The sequence below is a fragment of the Pteropus vampyrus genome, unplaced genomic scaffold, assembly GCF_000151845.1.
Source record: "Pteropus vampyrus isolate Shadow unplaced genomic scaffold, Pvam_2.0 Scaffold47, whole genome shotgun sequence".
Classification (NCBI taxonomy): Eukaryota; Metazoa; Chordata; class Mammalia; order Chiroptera; family Pteropodidae; genus Pteropus; species Pteropus vampyrus.
Window position 1 is genome coordinate 9,147,800 of NW_011888828.1, and position 10,501 is coordinate 9,158,300.

A 10,501-nucleotide genomic window follows, 5' to 3' on the forward strand; every position below is an offset into this window, starting at 1 on the left:
TCTTTAAAATATTAATTCTAGGAGGGACCAAGTTTTTTCCTGCCTGTCTAATTCCTTCTGGGCATATCAAATGCTCAGGCCCAGTCAATACTGTGGCTAGAATTGGCTAAGAGGAAATGCCTCTATTGACAAAAGTATCACAGAAGGAAAGTTTTTAAAAAGCCAGTTGTAATAGGGAAAAGCAGCTAAACAGGCAATATACATTTAAAATAAAAATATAACTTGATTTTAAAAAATCTAACATTTTCATTGTGCCATCTATTAAATATCTGTCAGCCAATTCCCTTTAAAGGAAAGCAAAGCAAAGGGGACGGGTGATAGTTATGGTGTAGCTGATTTAGTTTCTAAAAGCCTTTTAACAGAAATGTTATTTTTTAAAAAAAATTCTTTTATACAGCTATTTCTATATTACTGGATAATCTACCAATGATAAACTAACTGCAATAAAACTAACTAACCTTCTACTCTGTTGAGCTACCTACCACTCGGTCTCTATAGTTCCTTGAATTCTCCTCATCCTTTCCTTCTGATCCTTTTTCAACTTGCTCTGGTTATGGTCATAAAAATCAATCTTTCCCCAGTTGTGGTCAAAAGAGTGAAGAGGCAGTCACATTTGACCATTAAAATAACTATCTGCCCCAGATTGTTCCTCACATCTCTTAATTCCAGTAAGAATAGGGCAGAGAAAAAGAAAACCATGGACAATGGCACTCCGGTCACCCACAGACTGTATGGTATCACATGAGATACAGGTCTCCATCCATTCCTATGGCTAAGAATGCCCAAGTTCAAGTTCTGGGTCTACATGAAAGCAGCCTAGTTTTAAAAGTGTGTTGAGGTACATGGAATGCAGCCAACTTTCAATTTTTTTAAGGGGAAATAATCTTTGGGCTTAAAGTTTTGTTCCTTCTCCTCTTCATTCACACTATCTGCCCTTTGGCCATTTTACTATCCAGGAATTCATTCACTCAACAATAGGGAAGAGAGGGAGGTGAAAATGAACTGCTCTCTTCCCTCCTCATTAGCACTTCTGCTGCGTAACAGTATCTATTTCAAAAATTGACAGCAATTGCCATAAGCAATTTGGGTATAATTTGGGTATAATTTGCATATTCTAAACACAGACCATTCTGAGGCCACTTCCAGGTTGAAATTTTATAATTACTACCTTTAGGATTTCCACTTGATGATTTTTTTCTCTTCCCTCTTCCTCATAAGTAATTATCTCTGCTCTAAGTAAGCTACACTAGCAAAGTAGGTAGAAAAAAAAGAAGCTGACCAAATCGACATGGGAGGATTATATCAACTGTCTGGGAAAATATGAGGCCCATAAAAATTCTCAGATCTTCAAAAGATAACTGTCTCTGGGGTATGACATTAATACTGACAGCCGAGAATTTGAGACATGCATGCCAACTTAGAAATACAGACTTATAAACCTATTCTTTTATATACTTTTTATTATATCTACTGATTTACCTACTGAGTCATTATATATGCAAAAACAACAATTTCCAGGGTTCCTAAATATTTCCAACATATTCAACTTAGGGATCCAAGATTCTGAACATGCCATCACCAAAAAAAATTGCAAACCTAAAAAACAAAAAGGAAAAAAAATTAAACAATGTCAAAAGCAAAAGACTTTCTAAAGTTAATGTTTTTTTTTTCTTGGCTTACAGTTATAAGTTCTTAAGTATAATACTAAAGTTTTGCTTAAAAACAAGGCAGTTTATAAGAAAATAAATATTAAACTATACTCATACATATCACCTATTTAATACTTACTGGGTCAAAATATCTTTACACTTACAATTTCAGGCTTTAAATTGAAGTAACAGTACCTTTGTCTTTATTTTAAAAACTACCATTATGGTGATAGACATTCATTAAGGTGCATAAATAACTGATTTTGTTCTTGTATAACTCATACCTCTAAAAACTATGTTTTTAGCCAATTGATAGTGGTTAAAATCATTAACTTTAAGCATCTGAAATAAGAAAGATGTCCTTCAAAGTCCCAACCTCAAAAAGGGTCAATCTATTATTTGTAAAAGAAAAACCAATTTTGTTGGGATAAATGTAAGTAATAAGAATTTTTAAAAAATAAAAACAACAAATAATCGTTTCTCATTAAAACATTAATACACAAAAGTGAACTATATGAAGAATTCTTCTACAATAGGCTTAAGAATCATGCTATTTACACCAGCCTATTTCATTAATTTTTCCATAGAAAATTAAGAGTTCAGAGTTCACATTTCCAGAAGAATAAAACACATCAGGAAATATGGTAAAGTAACCTACTGTACATTGTTTTTCTTTAGAACAAGAGTAGGCGGGCTTATTTAAGTATAAATTGAGATACAGATATAAATTCATTCTACTCAAACTAAACAGTGCCTAGATTCACATATGTGAATAAGTCTGTCATTGCAGAAAGCCACATACTCTAATAAAAAAATTTTATAAATTTTAAGTCACTCTCAACATTTGAGAAAATACTGTTTGTAAAATACTATTTGTAATACTGTTTGTAAGAAAATACTGTTTGGAGAGAAATGAGGTCATGTACAGAACTACAGAGACAACTGAGCCTCTAGAAGAAAACAAAAATAAGCCTTACTTAAAAAATACACAGTAATGTTGCCACTTCCTTAAAATTTGCCCTGTGTATTATCCTCTAGAATAGGATGATTATATTTTCTTAGCATCTCATCAATTAAACAAATAGATAATTGAGGCTAAATATAAGTAAATTTGTGAAATTATTTTTGCTATTAACACTGTTACATGTAGTACAGGAATGAAATAACATAAAAAACTACTTATTCTAAAACACAGGTTAGTATAAAATCTGAACTTGGGCAAAGGACCTATAAGAAATTCTATTCCAGGGAAATTAAGCCTTGTGAGCATGGCTACATTAACATGTTTAACAGAACATGGTCCATGGAATAAACTTAATAAAGAGAAGTCCCTACCCCACTCCCCCCAAAAAGTTTCACTATAATGAAAAAAAGTGCTATTACCTTCAACTGCTAAATATATTTTGAACTAAGATGCAGTTGATAATTAAAGCAGAGTTAACTGATACAACTAACATTCTTAACAAGCACTTTACACTTTAAAAATAAAACATACCCACACATACATAAAACATCAAAATTCTTCATGACAGAAAAAGAAATTTGTGGCAAGAATCCTTACTTTCTAGTCTGGAAAATTTATTAAATTTAGAGCCCCTTTTAAAGAGCAAACCCTACTGGATTTCAAAGGAAGAAAAGGATTTCAATCTGCAAATTCCAAATGGCTCAGGTGTTTTCATATAAACATTTTGTTGCTTGTTAAGTAGCTCAGTAGAGCTCACTTTTTAAAAAGTGTGTTTAAACAACTCTACAAGGTTTATTAATTAATATGCAGGTGTATATATACAATTAGTCCCTTTGTTAAACATTTGAACCAGTTTAGTCAGGACATGTTTTACATGTCGGCATGTTGTTTAATACCTTTTGTTCACAACTTAAAAAAATTTTTTTAAACTTAAAAAAGGAAAGAATTGGGGTAGGAGAACAGGCATGGAAAAACATGAAGGCCTCTCTTTCTCTTAGGTTTTGCCATTACCATTGTGTCTGAAGTGGTTTCAGGACGAGGCGATCGCACACCTTCTAGTCAGAAATCAGATGGCCTCAAAACAACCTCATTGTCAGTCTTAGGCCTCATGTCTTTCGCTTAGAGCTAAAAATAAAAATACATGTGAATGAACAAATGACCATGGAATGAAATCTCTAACATGACACTACAATATAAACTACTAGAAGCCATTTTTATCACAGAAAGATGAAAATGTACATATTTCTATCCAGGGCATCACAACCCTATTTAGAATGGAAGGGTGCTCTCTTCTCATCCCATCGGCTGCTGGGTTTAACAATGACAACTTAATTCCAAGGTGGTTCTACAAAGCTAGAGTAGTATTTTAGTCACGTTCTGAGATTATAAAATGTTCATTCTTTTTAGAGTTAAATATAACAACATTAGTAATGAAGCTAATGACGTTAGACAGCAACTTTATGCATACAAAACGAGCCAAGAAAAGAAAGTATAATACTGAACCAGAACAATGGTATAGCCAGAGAATTATATTTTTATATTTGGAATTCCTAGTTCCAACAGCAATGCTAGTAGTATATGACTAACCTGTTCCTACAATCAAAGTAAGGCATTCTCTCATTCGACAAATACTGAATGTTTCTAAGCGCTGGAAGTCAAATGCTGACTATGAAAGAGGGGTTCTGAATCTCAGCAAGTGAAGCCCCAGCCTTCTATTTCCAAATTCTTGGTCCCAAGTCTGAGCTATGATGCTGACGAAACGGAAAATAAGGGCTACTATGTTTCCATGAGAGGAAGGAAGGCAGTATATATTAAACAACAATGAAATGAGACTAGGATTTAAAACAAAATCCACTGAGAAACCTAAATCTTATGCTGCAAGCGACCTCCAGTCATCATTTGGTCTGTTTAGTGTGAAGCTTCTGTTTTGAAAATCCTATGATGATCCTAAAAACCAATTCTCCTTCATTTGGAGAGCAATGGTAGTTTTAACCCCAAATATAAATGTCTCAGACTATTTTGTAAGGTTAAATCAGCCAAACACCTTCAAAAAAATCACTTAAGAGTACTTCATTCAATTGAAACTATAAAATTCAGAAACTTTGCTCAAAAGTTACACTTAAAAATTGGCCCTAATTATAATGTAACAAAAACAAATGTCTTATGAATTTTTATACCATTCATATATAACTATTAAATTAAACAGAATTAATAAATCATGACTCTAGGCTATACTAACGTTACTGATGGATGTTTTGCTTTTCTTCACTGGTTGGTTCTATGTACACCAGTGAAATTCTTTAATTTTGTGGGAATATGGTACATTACCAAAAGACATCAAAATATAGGCATGTGACTCAGTTTAAGCTCTATGTTCACCTTAAATAGAGAGTAAATACATTTCCGAGTTAGCTTATCTTCCATAATTTTTCATGTGAAATCCAACTAAATGTAGTATCTAGATAATGTTACAAAGCTAAACGGTTTGACTCTGAAATTTATGGGTCTCAGAACTATTTATAGTAATAAATTATAATTTAAGTTTAAATATTTAGCCTAAAAAAGAACACTGTTTTGGGTCATATCTAGGTTTTAGGTTATGGTTTGCCTCAAGAGAAAAGATTAAAAACAAAATCAATAGGCTTTGAGAATTCGTTTCCCACTAATGTTCATAAGATAACTCTGTAAATTTTATATTTTGATGCATTCAAATTTTAACCAAGGAAAACTGTATGCTGGTCTTACTTGTAAATAGTCAATTCTACCTCCTTTACTACGGATGTCACAGATCCCTGTTGTTTTCAGTTGTAATAAATTTCAGAAAATACATAACTGATAGATGTACTTTTTCTACTGTAAGCCTTAAACATTCACTCATCTACAAATCCCAAATTGGTCCTGCATCAACAAAGAGAACCTATCATTCAGCCCATAGCTCTTCTCAACTCACATTTGCTGCCACTCTTTAGCAAAAACTAAAAAGTAGATGAGAGGTTTCATTTGCTTTTCCAAAACTCAGATCTTTCATCCATGCTACAGCCACAGTTTCATTTCCCTATTTTTGATTGAGTCACAGTATATTTTTGTTACACAAGCTACAGTCCTATCATTTCCGTGAACTAATCCATCCAACCCTAAGAAAGTAATAACGACAAATACCGTGACACTAGTTCTTTGAATTCCACAATTTTCACTACCCTCCTCTTTGGTCAAGGCCTTAAATGATAATGTATGAGATTTTGATACTTAGAAGACATGCTTTATAGCTTATTAAGGCAAGTAACTCATACTCAGTCTCAAGTCAAACTAATTACTTAACTCCATTTGTCACCCTAGGAATGTTACATTGAGGTCTCCCATTTAATAAGATCAGAGAATTCCAGTAAATTTATTATAAATTTCAACAAATCAGAATTAAATTTCCATAAAACAATGCCTATTTGTCTAAGAACATCTAATATAAAAGACAATCTCGCGAGAGTGATTCTTAAGCAGGAAGAGCTTGAGTTAAAGGAACCGCTGAGCTAAAAACCAACCTGTAAAATACAATATCATAAAAATCATTTTCTTAGTTTAGACTGAATTTCTTACAGGAAGAGTTATGCCTCACACTACACTAGGGGTGAACCTGCAACCTAATTATTGAACATTGTGGTCTCTTCTTAGAAGTCTACTTTTTGCTCCTAGCACTTTACAGATTCTAAGATCTCCCTTCTGATACATATACCTCTTATCTCCTAATCTAAGCAGAAACCATAAGAATTCTATGTTTTTTTTAAAAAACAGAAACTGTTTGTCCCTTGTAGTTTTGTTGTACTCTTAACTTTTATGGGAATCCTAAGCAGCTTTCCCAATTCAACTCCATCTTGTTTTATGGTGATGGTCCTATAACAACAATACATTTATGAGTCAGAAATTTCAAGTTAAGCATTATACAAAAGAAGAGACACTGCTTAAAAAAGTGTTGAGACAAGAGCTGGTAAACGTAAGCCTGGATCTCTACCTTCATTCCTTAAGCCAAAATAAATTCCAGATACACCACATTTAAAGTTAAATCATGAAAGTATAAAAATATTTAAAGAAAACATGGGTGAAGTTTTTGCAAATAAATTTTAAAGCAGAAGATAAATTAGAAGCCAAAAAAAAAAAAAGAACATGGTTTATTTTTAGAAAGCAAAAGCCAAACCAAAAAGATAAACAATTATAAAAAAAATTCAATGATAAGCCATGGAAAATATTTGCAGCAAATATTAATATGCAGTTTTTATAAATTGTTTAGAAAAAGACAACCCACTGAAAAATGGGCAATGATTACAGACAACTCACTGAGAAATAAAAAATGACCTGTAAACATTGGAAAATATCTTCAAACTCACTCAAAACTTAGGAAATATAAATCAAAATGAGATGCTAATAGACAGACAATAATTATCAAGAGTGTGAGGGGTCAGGCATTCAAATATACCAGAGAGGTGCAAACTGGTACTACATTTTTGAAGAACAATGGCAACAGCTAACAAAATTAAAAAACTCACATGCTTTTGACCCAGAAAATTGAGTTCTAGGATTAGATCCTTCAGATTTCTTCTTACATGCAAGCAAAAATACTTGTACAGGGAGACTATTTATAACAATACTACAGCAGTACTATTAATATACAAAAAAAAAAAATGAAGGAAAAAATCTGGAAAAAAATCCTAACGTCTGTTAAAAGGAAGTTGGTTAAAAATATTGTTACATCTTATATAGTCAAAAAGAAGCTGGTTTTAAAAAATCAGGTTACATCTCACATAGCTGTGGAAAGTTGTCCTACATATATTATCATGCATAAATGACATTGTGAATAGATACATACATTCGTTTCAACAATAATATTTTTAAAAAGGAGTATAAAAATATGAGTAAGAAAAAGGAAATGAATATTATGGAAGGTTCTTCAAGAAACTGTTAAAACACAGGAGGGAAAGGGTTTTTACTTATCACTTTATAACTTCTATTGTAATTTTTGTAACATGAATAATTATTATATAATTTAAATGTTTTTCAGGGATGCTTTGCTATTTCAGCATTTCAAACATTATGGATTGATTTCTCAAAATGGAAAGAAATTTTTATAGCCTTGAGTCAGGTTTCACGAGCCACCCTATGAATGTGAGAATTCGTTTGGGACCAGAACCAGAGGCGCTCGGCTGTCACCCTTGATGTTACCTGTCAATGTGGCCCAGGCACTAGGCTTCTGGAACTCGGCAACCACTTGCTGCTTTAATGTTCTTAAATCTGCACACCACATTGTAGCATGAAAAGTACACTTTCACTCCTGACATCTATAAATTAGGAGTATGTTATAAGGTTTGAGTTTACTTTTAAGGACTTAATAGGCGATCCAGTAACTCAGCACGTGCCACAAAGTTGGTCACCGATTATTCAGCAAATCCTCCAATCCTAGAGACATAGTGGCAAATGCTATGGACTTCTTCAGTGATCTTAGACTCCAACTCCAGGTCCTTTTAAAATTATGATCTTGCCATTTTATGTGACACACACTATCACAGACAGAATACATGAAACTGGCCATGCTCCCAAAAAAATATCTCTGAAGAAACTCAGTCTCTCAGGTAGGAAACAGCAAAATATGCTAAAAAATAATATTTGTCCATTTTAACAATGATCTTAACTCTATAGTTCTCTCATTTGTCCCAAATCAGCACTCACCATAGACAGAATTCCTCAATTATTCAGCAGGAGAAGGCATAATTACTCTGGCATAACTAGATTTGGGCACTTACAGGAGCCTCCCACCTGCAAAAGTGGCAAATTGATCTAACGATTACAATGCATCGCTTCTGACTGTGAGTCATGGTGGGTCACCACTTGTCCGTACATGATTGTGAACATTTTCCAATAGCATTTTTCTTTAGATACTAAACTGCTATAATTGACAGTGTTGTGGCATTTATCTGCAGATTAATTCATATTACCTAATTTCACTTGAGCCCTCACTAATAAATTATTTCCAAACCCTTCTCTCTCTCCTACCTAAACAGGGATCTTCTACGACTAACTTTATCAAATAACTCCTATGAAACCTTAATCCATGAATTACTCCCTCATTCATTTACATCTTCAGTTTCTTCTTGAGTCTTCCTTTCCTTTTGCCTACAGACACATTCAGGTGTACTGATCCTGAGACCAATCCACTATCCATTTCCTTGAATACATCACTGATTTCAGCTAATGTCCTTCTTCCATTTTCTTTACTGCCGAACTCTCAAATTTGAAAAATGATCTAAATTTGTTCATTCATTCAAAAATATTTTCTGAAAACTATGTGTCAGGGCCTGGGGATACACTGGTTCCATTACACAAAAAATCAGATACATTTATGGATTCAAAATGTTAACTGTCATGAAGTAAAAACATCTGAGGCTATGACACTACATAATGCAGGGCTTAATTTTGATCAGGCTGTCATTCTGCACAACTTCAGTGGGTGCTCTTGTAGGCCAGATGCGCCAAGGAACACAGCTCTTGTAGTCTTATACAGCAGCCTGGTGGGATCTCTTGACAGAAGTGACATTTAAACTGAGATCTGAAGTCTGAACAGGAATTGGGTAGGCAAAGAATAAGAAAAATACTATTCTACGTACAGGGCACTGGATATGTGAAAGTCTATGGACAGTAGAGAACATGGTGACTTGGAGGATAAGAAAAAAGGCAATGTGGCAAGAGGAAACTGAAGAAGAACAAATGCTTGAGCCAGACCCGTCAGTCTCGCATGGCACAATGAGGATTTGGGGCTTTATTCTAAGTGCAATGGGGACTGTGTTCATTTATCACCCTTAACTACTCAGCTCTTTGAAGTGTGACTTCTACTCCTACCATTCTCTTAAAGCCAGCTGTGTATTCCTAATGCACTGAGTCTTCCCAGTTTTCATCAGCTGATTACACAGCTTCTGAACTGACTTCTATCCTGAGCCAAAAACATGAGCTGTCACTGATTTTTATCTTCCACTTCTCTCAGTATTTAGCTTAATGTGTTGTACATAGTACGCATTCAACATTTACACAAAGGACAAATCAGGCTTGGAAGAAAACAGAACAAGGAAAAGTTAGTTATAACAGAACAAGACTGCAACCAGACCTAATAAGATTCTCTATTAGAAGTGCATTTGAAATTGCCTTAACTTATGATTTGCTTTATTTTCTCTCATAGTGATGAAATATTTACAAACGCAAACATGAAATTTCTTTAAATAAATGCCCTATTATAATTTGATTAGACCATGAACACAGTATTAAGATCGTATTGCCATTCTCCATGCTTACCACAGTACCTTGGAGTATGACATCGAGCATTTTCACCTTATTCTGGTAAGTAGAGCAGGATGTCAATTGGTAAGTTCAACATTTAAGGGCTCTGCCCATGTTCCATTAGAATTATTGATACAGACTAAGAAAGGAATGTAATATTTGTTTATTTTAAAAGGTAATATACTGTCAAATATAATTTTAAAATTCCAAAAAAATAAACAGATACTTCCTCAATATGAGCTATATATATTTCAGCTCTTTATATATCTTTTCTTTTATGTCTAGAGGATGATCTGAGTTGTGCCCAGAATCAGCCCACCATATAATTAAGCTTAGATATTCTCTATAAAAAGCAAATAAAAATGTATCTTTGTTGATCTTGTACTAAATCCTCCATATTATGTATCTTTTACAAACAAGAGTAAGAACTCTATAAAATTTAAATGTGTTGATAAAAAAAAAAGAAAAACATTCTCATCTCCTTCATCCTCTATTTTCAAATGGCTTAAAGACCAGATTTTGTACGTTTTAAAGTTTAATGTGTATACACAACAGAATGCTTCTGCTTTCCAGTGTC

The 10,501-nt window shown here is 33.4% G+C and overlaps 1 protein-coding gene across 9 annotated transcripts in view; it reads right to left on the bottom strand.

Moving 5' to 3' along the window:
* Window positions 1-10,501, bottom strand: part of XKR6 (XK related 6) — a 308,671-nt gene that overhangs the window by 185,539 nt on the left and 112,631 nt on the right. For 4 of the 9 annotated variants that reach the window (XR_002780128.1, XR_002780129.1, XR_002780130.1 and 1 more), the window contains 3 exons: window positions 8,326-8,412; window positions 3,625-3,738; window positions 1,443-1,596 (listed from right to left, as the gene is read on the bottom strand). The exons of 1 other annotated variant lie outside the window; for it this stretch is intronic. The gene's annotated coding sequence lies outside the window, so the exon portion shown is untranslated. Of the gene's footprint in view, window positions 1-1,442; window positions 1,597-3,624; window positions 3,739-8,325; window positions 8,432-10,501 lie in introns of those variants that run through there. 4 more of the 9 variants (XR_002780131.1, XR_895829.2, XR_002780134.1 and 1 more) reach the window with 2 other exon arrangements.